This window comes from Ursus arctos, unplaced genomic scaffold (assembly GCF_023065955.2).
Source record: "Ursus arctos isolate Adak ecotype North America unplaced genomic scaffold, UrsArc2.0 scaffold_13, whole genome shotgun sequence".
Taxonomy (NCBI): domain Eukaryota; kingdom Metazoa; phylum Chordata; class Mammalia; order Carnivora; family Ursidae; genus Ursus; species Ursus arctos.
The window spans coordinates 61,976,164-61,989,875 of record NW_026622797.1 but is presented as its reverse complement, the minus strand read 5'-3'; positions in this window follow the sequence as shown (position 1 = coordinate 61,989,875).

Sequence of the window (13,712 nt, the reverse complement as noted above, 5' to 3'; positions counted from 1 at the left end):
ACTAAACAAGAGAGGTGGTAAAAATAATTGAAGAACTTTCTGGATCCCTCAGAAAACAGTTCTACATTTTGGTTTAATTATTAATTCAAGGTATGACTGCTCCCCAGAATATCAGAAGCAACTACAATTAAATGTTTCTATAGAAACACATTTTAAGAAAACACATATACACACAACAACAACAACAACAAAGATTTCTGGTTACTTATATCACAATGGCTCTATTTCCTTTTATGAACATAGTGTAATTAGAATTCATTACAAATACTGGCTATTATAGGACTTAAATCACATTAAGAGTCTAAGTTTTTCTATTTAGGCCTGAGATCCCTGTAATCTGGAGACACAGAGTAATGGAGCAAAATGAATGTGGAGAATAAGAGAGGGTATGTGCTGGTTTAGATATGTTATCTCCTAGCCATATAAAATTAGTTAAATCCCTTTAACTCTGCTAAAAAAAAAAAAAAAAAAAAAAGTGGAACTGATAATATCTCTTCGTGAGTTGTGAATATCCCATGGCATTAAATGATTGAAAGTGTTTTGTATAAATTTAATAACTAAGCATTTGTTGGCGTTATGGGCTATTGATTAGTAATAGTAGGGAACATACTTTTTTTTTTTTCAATTGTAGTCCCTTTTTAATTTTTTTTTTTCTGCTTTTTCAAGTTTTTATTTAAATTCCAGTTAACATACAGTTTAGGATTAGTTTCAGGTGTAGAATTAGTGATTCATCACTTACATACATCACCCAGTGCTCATCATAACAAGTGCCCTCAATACCCATCACCCATTTAACCTATTCCTCCCACTCACCTCCCCTCCAGTAACTCTCAGTTTGTTCTCTATAGTTAAGAGTCTGTTTCTTGGTTTGCCTCTCTTTTTTTCCCCTGTGTTCATCTGTTTGGTTTCTTAAATTCCACATATGAATGAAATCATATGGTACTTGTCTCTCTAACTTATTTCATTTAGTATAATACTCTCTAGCTCCATCCATGTTGTTGCAGATGGCAAGATTTCACTCTTTTTTATGGCTGAGTAATATTCCATTGTATATATACACACCACATATTCTTTATCCGTTCATCAGTTGATGGACATTTGGGATCTTTCCATAATTGGGGTATTGTTGGTAATGCTGCTATAAACATTGGAGTACAGGGAACATACCTTTTTTTTCTAGTTGTAACAATTTGCATTGAACATCAGGTCTCTATAACTACAAATGCATCAGAGAACTGACCACTGTCAAGAGATTTATGTACTGAAACATTCTCAAAAATAATTTTCTGGATTATGTAAGAAGAAATGAGAATTCTGTTTTATTTTCTTTTGAATGTTTTGATAATTATGGTCATACATACTAGTCTTTGAGCCCTTTTTATTCTGACTTTTAAAATCACACACATTTAGGGGCGCCTGGGTGGCTCAGTCGTTAAGCATCTGCCTTCAGCTCAGGGCGTAATCCTAGAGTCCTGGGATCAAGCCCCACATCAGGCTCCTCCGCTGGGAGCCTGTTTCTTCCTCTCCCACTCCCCCTGCCTGTGTTCCCTCTCTAGCTGGCTGTCTCTCTGTCAGATAAATAAATAAAATCTTAAAAACACACACACACACACAATTAAAGTTATTCCATTATGTATCCTTTTCCCTTCATCTAACAAAGAGGGGTTAGAATTAGCAATCAGGTTGGTATGTTCAGGAGTCAAGATCAGCTACCTCTTAAAATAGTTAATAATGTTTAGAAACAAATGTTTCTTGTTTTAGATCTTTCCTAAAGGTCATGAGACTATATTAGCAAGGCAATGGGTTTCACTCTTGACACTACCAATCGTGGCAATATAAGCCTACGTTGGAATGGTTATGCTCACAAAATGTTTAACATAAGTCAAATATGGTCCAAGATATTGTACAACACTGGGATTTCAAAGAAAAAAATATTGCACTGAGTACTTACAAAGAAAGGAAACACACACTTAGTATATATGACTGAGGGGTACTGAATTCACCAAAATATGAAAGTTTGCTTCCAGGTCAAACACAAACCTAAATATTATCCATTTTGGATATATCATTCATATCACTTGCAGATAGTTTTTTAGTCATGACAGTTAAAAATTTCTAGAAAAATTTACATGTATCATCTTAACATCAGCAATATTATTTTTTTAAATTCTGGTCAAACAATGTGAGTTTCATACTACCCCACTAATATTTATAAAATTGAGTATTCTAAATAAAAATGTGAATTCCTATAAGATATTAGAACATTCAAAATATTTATAATAAATGCATAATTTCAATTAATTATGAGAAAGTCTACCCATGATACAAGAAGAAAGATAATTATACAATTTTATTTGGTAAGTATGCGCAGAGAGACCCGAGAAGTACACTCACCATGGGAATCCTTACAAAGTTGGTGAAACCCCACAGAATTATATTTCCACAAAACCTAATGAGCCTCCTAAGAAAAACAGTGCATTAATAAATTGACATTGAATTTTTGGTTTGGGGCCTGACACTTGACAAAGAAAGAGAGTCCAATCTATCAAGCGTCCCTAAATGTTCAGGAAACGTCTTCCTTCCCCATGTGCGTGGACAGAATCATGTTTATTGGTGTCACCTTGCAGCAGTACTTAGTGGAAGATGTATCCACAGTCCAGGTAATACTACCCCCTCCTTATACTGTGCTTAATGACAATCTCTGAGTTATGTATTTCCAAAGATTCCAAGTGTTTAATTTGGAATAGCTATTCTTCCTGGAAGCCCTTAATTTTATCTTTCAAATTCTGTCAAGACATTGTTTTCCTTCCTCTCAGGTCCTTTATTCTATCTTCACAGTCAATGATACCATCACTCTCCTCAATACCTACCCCAGTGGAGCCTACTAATTTAAGCCACAAGCTTGCAGTGAAGAGATTGACCTACCCACTAGCTGGGAGCCAAGGAGCTTGAGCTGTCTCTCAACCATTTAAAGTAAGGGGGAGAGGGGCAGAGATACTGCTGGCATCCATTGTTTTTATAAAATGGCTGTGCTCTAGAATAAATATCCTCTGAGAAAATGTAGCAACTTGGCTACCCAAAAAAATATCCATAAGCCTTTTCCCTCTTCTACAGAGCATGGAGTATTAAAATATTCAGCTTTTTCTGATTAGGGTTGGCGTGGGATCCAGTTCTGCTCAATAAGATATGATTTTTTTTTTTTTTTTTGGCCAGTATGCTTCTTGGCCCTTTACCCTTCTCAGCTCTCTTTTTACCTGAAGATAAAGCACCATACTCATTGTTATTATGAGCATGAGTGTCCCCCACTTAGGAAAGGTGAGCCCAGAAGTAGAAGGTATGTGGGGACTTGATGTCTCTATGGAGACACAAGTATTGTCTGACCACTTATGGATCTTGCAAGAATTGTGTAAATTCCTCACATTTTCCAGCCGTTATCAATTTGGATTTTCTACTACACATAACCAAAACATTCCAAACAGATAAACTCCTTAGAAATGCAAGCCTTCCTACAGTTGAACACCTAATACATCCAATATTACTTTGATGATAATTGTTGAAATTATCCATGCTACCAAAAACAAAACATAATTCAGCATACTTAATCTAGCAAAGGCATCTAAACCACAATTAAATATGTTCATCAATTAGAGTTAAGAGTCTCAAGAATAGGTGGCAATAGATTGATAGTTACTTATTGGTGTGGAAGCAGAAAGTTCCACAACATAGTAAAATGGTATTATCATGCTATTAAAAACTGTTCATTCACCTTTTTCAGAGAACACAAGAAGAAACAATTACTAATGGAAAAAAGACCACTAAATAGTGATGATAGAGCCACCCATAGACAGAAGTGTATATAATATATAAATAATATATAAATATATAAATTAATATATAAATAAAAAAGGAGGCTACTACAATTGGAGATGGAGTGGTAGTTAGACTAAATATTCATGAAGGTCAAACTCAAAGTGCTTTTTAAAAATAAATGAAGTGGGGGTGTCTGGGTGGCTTAGTCGGTTAGGCGTCTGACTATTTTGGCTCAGGTCATGATCTCAGGGTCCTGGCATCCAGCTCCTCCTCGAGCCCCCACGTCAGGCTCTGTGCTTAGCGGGGAGTCTGCTCTGCCCCCACTTCTGCATTCACTCTCTCTTTCACTAAATAAATAAATCTTTAAAAAAATAATAAATTTAAAAAAATGAAGTAAAACAGAATTTTGATGAAATATCTAGGGATGTGGAAACCATAACTTTGTTTTTATTTAAGTAGTACTTTAGGAAAAACCTATTTATAAATTTGGTAACATTTGTATTTGGTTTCATTTATTTATAAGTAAAAAAAAACCAGTTTCTAAGATGTCAAAAATATTTTTCTCCATACATTATTTTAAGAAATACATACTGCATTTTTAAAAATTATTTTGTTCAAGTAGTCTTTTCCTACAAAGGTAATACAAAGGGAAAAAATATCCTCCAAGGGTTCCTCCATTTCTGATTGATGAGGACTTAGTTAAATGAGATCTCCTTTTATGTACATAACAATCTTCATGTTTTTACTTAACCACATGTAGGGTTATTCCTCATTTTCCTTAATTACCATCTCAACCAAGTTTGTTTATCCTAAATGTATTCAAATATGCTATATTCACAGAAGAGACATCAGTTAAAATAAAATTCTGCTTTACATAATGAGTTTCAATATTCTGAGACTTACTGCACCATTACATGGTGGCAGGGAGAAGAGTGGGGTCATAAGCATAACTGCTAGAGAAACAAAGAGCAAATTCCTGAACTAGCATTCTCATGAATTCATTTCTAAGAAAGCTATGACCTTCTGTTAGCAAACACTGTGACCGATTTTCTATCTAGACGATACCTTAGAATCTTTAACCCGTAATTTTCCATGTGAGGAAACCAAGTCTTGGAGAAGTCATGTGATTTGCCCACATTTTCTGTCCTGTAGACTGGGAACTGGAATATGAGCTCCTGATTTTCATACTGGTATTTCTGTCGTAACATGGTGAAGCTTGGCTTGGCTTTGTGGGAGCCCAGACACAAATTACACTCTTACCTTATAACTTTAGAATTAGCCACAGTTAGAACACTCACTTACTTTTCCTTGATTTTAGTTTATCTTTGTATTTCCATTTAGTTGCTTTGTTAAATAGGTCTTTTTAAAACTTTCTTCATTTATTTTATTAAAAAGGTACATTCTACACACACACTCACACACACAATGCTTGTAAAATCCTACATGTGTTTGCAATTTAAGAAGAGTTCATAGCAAGAATATAATGTCTTTCAACAGTTTTTACATAGGTCTAGAATTAATTTAGTATAGCCACGCCTAGATTGTTTTCCTTAATAAGTGATCATTATTTATAGGATACCCATAAAAAATCATACTTTTAAAAACTTGCTCTTTATACCTACGCACTAATTTGGAATGTATTTAATTTTGGACCTAACGAAAACATATATTCAGTCTTAAATACATGCATTATTACATTTACAAATTGAAAAAATATTGCAGATTTTAAATTTACAAGTCTATATTAAATGTGCCAGATTAAGCTAAAAATACTCACACCTTTCCAGATACTAAAAAGTTGTACCTATCACTAGTTAAGTGGCAAAAAGAGAGAGAGTAAAGTAAAGCAGAGTGCCACATTTTAAAATCAGCTCTGTTTGTTAGTAATATAAATAATACATTGAGCGTTTAGGACATAAGGACACTATGACAAAGGATCAGCTGCCTGAAGTGATGAGCGCAGGGTATGATACCCTAGCCAAATAATGACAAAACACAGCAATCTTTGAATCTCAGTGTTGATACAGCCCTTGGGAAAAGCTTTAACACCGAGGGCTCAGGTGTCATAGGGATACAGAGCGATCACAACTGGAGGCAATCCTCTTGCCATCCATTCTAGTTGACGCTATAGGCAAAGGACAACTTGACAAATTTAGAAAGAAGCAATAAAATCTACTGAAGCAGCTAAATTGTCTGCTAAAAGACACTGGACATTGCCTAAAATAAGGCTATAAAAAGGAAATACATCCTAAATCACCTTGCAGTAGAGTTTGGAATAAACATTTTTGGCAAAGTTCCCCTGCACTGTCTACCCTGACAGTTTCAGCACACCACTCTTCAGATCCTAAGGCTAGTATTTGGCTTTCCTAAGCTACATGATATGTTTTTGCATGTATACACATGATATACATAAAGTTATTTCCTTTCCTAAGCCACGTGATATTTTTTGCATGTATATATATGGTATACATAAAGTTATTTCTGAAAAGGTTGTTCTATTGCTTTAGAATATTGACTTTCAAGGAGTGGAATTTTAAAAAATAATTTTACATTATTAAGTTGTATTAGGTCAAATTTTAGTTGCTGTAAGGTAGCATAAAAATATGGTACTTTGATATTACTGTAATTCAAATCTAGGTGTATGGTAAATTGAGACAAATATACTGATATATTAACAAGCTGCTGTAAAGATAAACTCCAAAATCTCAGTGGCTTAGCCCAATAATATCTATTTCTTTCTCACATGATCATTCAGGAACCCAGGTTCTGCCTTGTGCCTCTGCCTTTTTCTAGGGGTTTGATATCATCTGTTCAGCTAATGGATGAGGAAAGAGACTATGGGAAACACATACAGGCATCCTCACATCTTGCTCATGTCTAGATGTTCTGAAAGTAACACACATCACTAGCCCTTACCTTCCACTGGCAGGAACAAATCACACATCCTCACTTAGATGTAAAAGTGTGGTGGTGACAGCTGAGAGGTAAGAAGCCACATCCTAGAGCAAAACTATTTAATGGAAGGGGAACACAGATATTAGGTAGTAATTACTGCCATACCTGATAGTCACCTTTATAAGGAAATATTTATTAAATATATGTTCCACAGTCTTCCTAAATTCATATCTGGATTAACCATGAGGTTTTACCTGTGATCCAAGGGTGTATTAGCTAGGCCAGTGTTATGGCAGCCGCTTTTCTAAAACCATGCTATTCTCTTGAGAGATCACAGAACTTTTCAAGTAATATACCCTTTGAGCTACAGCATGTTTTCCTTGGAACGCTCTGCAAATCCCACTTTTCTGTCTTTTATACATTTCACTTTTCTCTAAACTGAATCTTCTCTTCGTAGCATTCTCTAACCTCTCTAGCTCACATTAACATTCTTCCTCTCTTTAACATCATTTTACACTTAGCATTTTTTTTTTTTTTTGCATCCCCATGAATTTGTCTCCATAATTATATTGCTAATATCTGGTCAGTGAAAATGATTTCTTATATTTCTTTATGATCCATTCAAGTTTCTGATAGAGTGGATGGTAGCCAGAAATGGTTAAAAAGTGATGCATTGGTATGCTTGACGAATGCATAAATGAATGAATGAATTATATAAACTAATATGAAGAAGTGAAAACAGCTTAACAGTTAAAAAGGAATCTACAAAATTGGTTCTAAGCAGCATGCTAATTTTAATAAAGATAAGGAAGCACAGAGGCACATATATTTCCCGGTACACCAAGCGAACTTAGAAAACATAGACCTGATATTCTATTTTTATTCATCTTGAATGTTGTCTGGTTTTATTGATATATGTGTATATATGTGCATTTAAACTAAATAATACATACAAGCAGGCCAATACATGTTATTGTTTAAGAGAAGGTCTTACAATTTGGGACTTAAAAGAAAGATATGTTTACAATCAGCACTAAGTCATGAATGATACAATAAATTAACATTGCTAGGAATAATTGATCAGTTGCTTAAATAGCAATATTGAATTCTAACTGAAAGTTACATTTAATCCACATAGACATTATATTATTGTATGTATCCATGCAACTTTCTCTTTTCTGCACAATTTTTCTGCTCAACTTATTGAATAAATACTACGATAGGAATTATATATATGTCTTCTCCAAATTTTACATTCCCATTTTCTGTAGAAGGAGGTTGAAATGTGTAAAAACTTTCTTAAATTTTACAGTCTCTGGGTGTAGGGGGACAGTTCTCTACCAGTCTCCTGTGTTTCTGTAGTCCCCCCCCCCCCAACCAAGAAAAAGGAGGCCAACCCCCTGATTGGACTAGGTACTGGAGACAGATGTGCCTCACTTAGGAATTTTACTCGGGCCTTTATATCCACCCCTTGAAGACTAATCTCCTAGAGTTGAAAGTTGTCCAGCAAAGTGTGGTAGTCTTTCTCCCATTCAGACCACACTCTAATAACCCCTTTGAGCTACAGTCTGTGATTGATGTTTGTGCTGATTGGAGCCTCTGGCAAAGAGAGGACTTCCATACAGAAGTGCCCCTCTTGGACTTGTCATCATCTAGACACAATGACCATGCACAATACTTTAGAAAAACAGTGATTATCTTGCTACTGGGTTCTTGTCAGAACTGAGTGTTTGACTCATGAGACCCCTATGACTCACAAGCCTATTGTCCCCATTTTTGTGTGGGTCAACTCAAATTCAATCATAATGTAGGAAAGACCCAGCAAGTTCTGTTTGTCAAATTGAATAATATATTCAGCGTAGCTGTCCTGACCCCAGTGGCCCTTAGCTTCATATGAAAAGTATCAGCTTGTTAGCTGTGTCTTGGGGGAAACTTTATTCCTCACTCCATCATTTGAAGCACAACTACTATTTTAGCAGGGGCTTCAACTCAGAAAAGTTCCCCTAAATATCCGGGCCTGATTCACTAATGATCTGATTATGCTGACAAATGGAAGTAGACTGCTAGGGTTGGGCCCACCTCACGAAAATGGACATGGTCACTCTGTTCAGTGGACAAACTCAGGCTGTTCTCATAGCTCTGGCCAATACTCTCAGTGATGAACTTCGTTAATTTTTTTCCTGGCTCTTGGGCTATTGCCAATACCAAGTTATTATTTTTTTCCCCACTTGAAAAACTACTGAGGGAAGCCTGGGTGGCTCAGTTGGTTAAGTGTCTGCCTTAGGCTCAGGTCATAATCCCAGGGTCCTGGAACTGAGTCTCACATCAGGCTCCTTGTTCAGCAGGGAACCTGCTTCTTCCTCTGCCTGTTGCTCCCCCTATCTGTCTCTCTGACAAATAAATAAATAAAAATCTTAAAAAAGAAAAAAAAAAACTGCTGAAAGAGTAAACACAATTTCTATTAGGCTATAAAGCAAATTGCTGATTCTGAACGAACCACATAGATAATTCATGTAGCCCAGCCTCTGATGGAACCAATTGAAATGAAGCTGCTGAATGTGTCCGCACTAGCCAGATCGCCACCATGATGGGCAACACATCTGCCATTATAGCCTGGACACAAAGTAAAGGACTCCATTTCTGAGCAGAGGCTATCACTGTATGCTCGATTTATGACTCCTGCCAAAAATTGATCCATTTTTCTAGTGGTGAAAAAGATTACGCTGTATGATGTATCACCCCCCACCCACTCCAAAAACATTCCCTATGTTGGACCTTTGACCTCCTCCCAGGATACTCAAGTATCCAAACCACTGCTGATGATTTTTCAAATTAAAATGTTCCTATTCCAATGGAAACAGCTGACTCTGGCCATACCATTGTAGTTTTTAAAACTAATCTGTGTCATATTTTTAACTGTTATAAACTTTTGCAGACTCACAAAGATGTTCTTTTATTGCAAATTCTGTGCAACAGTGGGATGATATTAAAAGTATTCAATGGACCTTCCATACTCCCTAATATCGTAAGGATCTAATACTGTTGAGCATTGGAACAGTCTCCTCAAAGCAGAAACAAAACAGTCTTACTTTCTGCTATCCTTATCACTTCTTGGTCCACACTTAGTAACGTAGCTGATCATTGAACATGACTGTTCCCAGAAGAGATTATCGTGTTGTGGCTGCTGGCTAATTATTAAAAGAAAATGGATAGGAGGTTAAATAGACCTATTTTGAAATTTTGGAATCCTACCTTATTTATGGAAATAATGCTTATTTCTTTCTCCTAATGGCAACCCTACCCCAGCCTGGTTGGTGTACCAGTTTGGACCTGGTTGGGTCCAGGATCCTGGGGGGCACAAGTAAGATCAATTCTGTGAGTTGGTCTCATTCTGCTGCTTGGTGTCTTACTGATTGTAAATGCTAGAGAAGATAAATTGAACAGAATTTGTCATAACTTCTGCCAGTCAAATGAATCAGAGTGGCCAACAGATTAGTATATGTGTAGAAAAAAATTGTCAAAAGCCAAGATGGTATTAAAAACAAAGGGTGGGAAGTGTTGGGAGACAATTCTCCTGTATGTCTATTGCATTTTGCCTGTCTTGTTAGCAAATCACTGCCTGACCTTTCCCCAAAATTATGTTTTCTATGACACTTGTAGGGTAACAGTTTTTAAAGATAGAAATAGTGTATCTATATGGAGCAAAAGGAAGGTTTTCCACAGCCATGGAATATATAGATATTGTATCTATTGGAGCAAAGAGAGGGCATGCTTATTGCTCACTATGAAAGACTGGGTTCCCTAAGCTCAGGGAAATGTAACTAACTGTGTGTGCAGCTATCATCTTGCCCTATTCATGTCACTCTCTGGGGATCAAGGCTTGGGGAAAAGCCCATATATGCTTACACCTTGGCTAATAGTGTTTCTGTGAGTAACTGTCCTCTATCTCTGTTTCTACCAGAGTACTTCTATCCATGCAACTTGGGAAGGCTAAATTGTTATCTTGCAAAGAAGGTAAAATCTCAGACCCTTCAGAGTTCTTGACATTAAGTGACAAATCTGGAAATCTGGCTATTTCCTCTGCCTCTTAAACCATGTTCATTCCACAAGAATATTTTGCCTTTTGACTCAATTTTTAAGTTGAATTTTATGATGAACTGAGGGTTCTCATATTCTACATTGTAGTTCCAAATCTCTTCCTTTATACATGATTTCAATGAAATCATTGTAATTTGCTGGCTTTACTTCCCTATGTATATATGGAATTTCTATAGTGTCCTAAAAAGTAGTAAATACAGCAGTTCCCATGATGTTGGCTCAGCAACCACAATAGCCATTTTTGTTCTACCAGAATACACATGCACCATTTAATTACCCCTGGACAGGAGAGAGAAAAAGAATCAGGTTAAACTAAGGCTGAACATATGCATACTCTATGTTCCAATAATTCTGTTCCTTGCAATACCAAACACAAATGAGTGCATCAGTGCATGAAGTAATATACATATAAGACTGTTCTTATCAGCTTTATGCATAATTATAAAAATCTGGAAATAATATCAAAGACAATTAAAGGTATCATAATTAAGTAGAAATTGAAATATTCAAATGGTGGCATAACATACAAAAAAATGAAAGAGCAAAGAGGAACAAAATGAACCATTGCTACATGCAACAACTTGGATGAAATTTACAGACTTATGTTGCATGGAATATACCAAACAGAAAATATGTACTATATGATTCCATCTATATATACAGCTCAAAACAGAAAGAAAAAGTCTATGATGCTAAAATGAGAATAATGGTTACATTTGAAGGACATGAATAATGACTAGGAGAGAAAAAAGGAAGCATTTGGGGTTCTGGTAATGTCTGCATCTTGATCTGGTTACAGAACTCTATTCTCTTTACAAAAAGATTCACCAAGATGCATACTTCATGTCTTATAAGTATAGGCACTACTGGTAGTTTATGTCATAATGAACTAGGTATCTCACTATATGTATTTTATGCTATATGTATCTTATGGGATAACAAAAATTATACCAAAAATAATCAAGTAAAATTTTATAGGCTGATATATTTATGCTATTATGTGTCTATGTGTAACAAAGTTCCTTTGTTCTTATGAGAGAAAATATAGATTGCTGGCAACTTGAATTATGAATCATAAACTCATGAAGGAAAACATACACAGTTTTCAAAACATGGACTTAATGATCCCAATTAAAGATATCTGATAATTAAGCAAGTGAAAAGATTAAAGAGGGTAAATGAGATTATTATGAAAGTAGTGTGTGTGTGTGTGTGTGTGTGTGTGTGTGTGTGTGTAGCCTTTTGCTACTTCTGCTTTCTGTTCTAAAAGAATAAGTCTGTCTTTTATTCAACCTAATAAGAGGACTTAAAAAATACCCTTAGTCAGCTAATTCCTAAGCCATGGTGTGAGTTCTTAAAATATTTTATAACGATTATTTTCAGCATTTAACGAACCATTTTAGGAGCAAGCTGAATTTGAGATAGTTTATTACAGTGCAGTCATGCTATTCTCCTGTTCGAAATGTTTAGTTACTACTTCATTACATTATTAGTAAGATACCAACATTATTTAATACCCTGACCTTTAAATTCTCCGTAATATCATCTGGACATATCTTTTCCTCTTTATTACTCACCTGCTTCTTTCCTGACTTGTAGCCCGTGTTTTAGCTAAACTCACACTTCACTGTTCTCTATACCACTACCAATTTTCTTTCCCTCTTATTTAATTTCTGGTTGTTCCCTTGAATGGAAAAATTCTATATATCTGTCTGTTGAAATCATACCCATTTTTTTTTAAACTCAAGTGAAATACCACTTCTATGAAGTCTTTCTTGACTTTGGAGTGATGCCACTCCTTCCAATGAATTCCATCATACTCTACAAATGGTGCTACAGCTATTACTTGAATCTTCCCGGTCATCACACATGTTTGATTTATGTCTGAGCTTCACCAAGCAGGCAAATCAAGGTCTCTCCTCAGAGCCATGGCTTCTCTTAGGGAGACCTCTGACTAAAAAGGAAGGATTTGCTTAGTGCCACACCCACTATCCCTACTTATTCAGATGTCGCTTCTGAATACTCAGTAGTATCCATGGCAAATACAGCTTCCCAAATGCAAACAGATTCCTCCACATGTTGTTTATCTCCCCGCTTCGTTTCCAGTTAGTTTCACAGTAGCATGAATCCAAGGGGGTTCTCTGATCCTTCATAAAGTCTAGGGCTTTCTAGTGACGTTCCACAGCAAATCAGTTGTGGATTTACTTGCTCCTTTTAGGTTTGATGTACAAACTTCATAAGATTATCTGGTATGAATTCTTGAACAAAATCCTCAGTTTTTAACATGTACATAGGAACATTTTGTCCTTCTTTTGATATATATATTCCAAATTTTGCTTTATATATATTTAAATACCTAAAATATCTGAATTCCTAAATTTATTTCATCATGGTTTCCTCTGTGCCCTCACTTAATACAAGTGAGTTCTATCTTTTGGTCTCATACTGGCCATTCTGCTAACTATGGCTACTTTCTTTTTTTTTTTTTTTTAATGGTTTTTTATTATATTATGTTAGTCACCATACAGTACATCCCCGGTTTCCGATGTAAGGCTCGATGATTCATTAGTTGCGTATAACACCCAGCGCACCATGCAATACGTGCCCTCCTTACTACCCATCACCGTTCTATCCCATTCCCCCACCCCCCTCCCCTCTGAGGCCTTCAGTTTGTTTCTCATAGTCCCTCATGTTATCCCCCCTTTCTTTATCCCTTTCTTCCCCTACTGATCATCCTAGTTCTTATGTTCCATAGATGAGAGAAATCATATGATAGTTGTCTTTCTCTGCTTGACTTATTTCACTTAGCATTATCTCCTCCAGTGCCGTCCATGTTGCAGCAAATGTTGAGAACTCGTTTTTTCTGATAGCTGAGTAATATTCCATTGTATATATGGACCACAACTTCT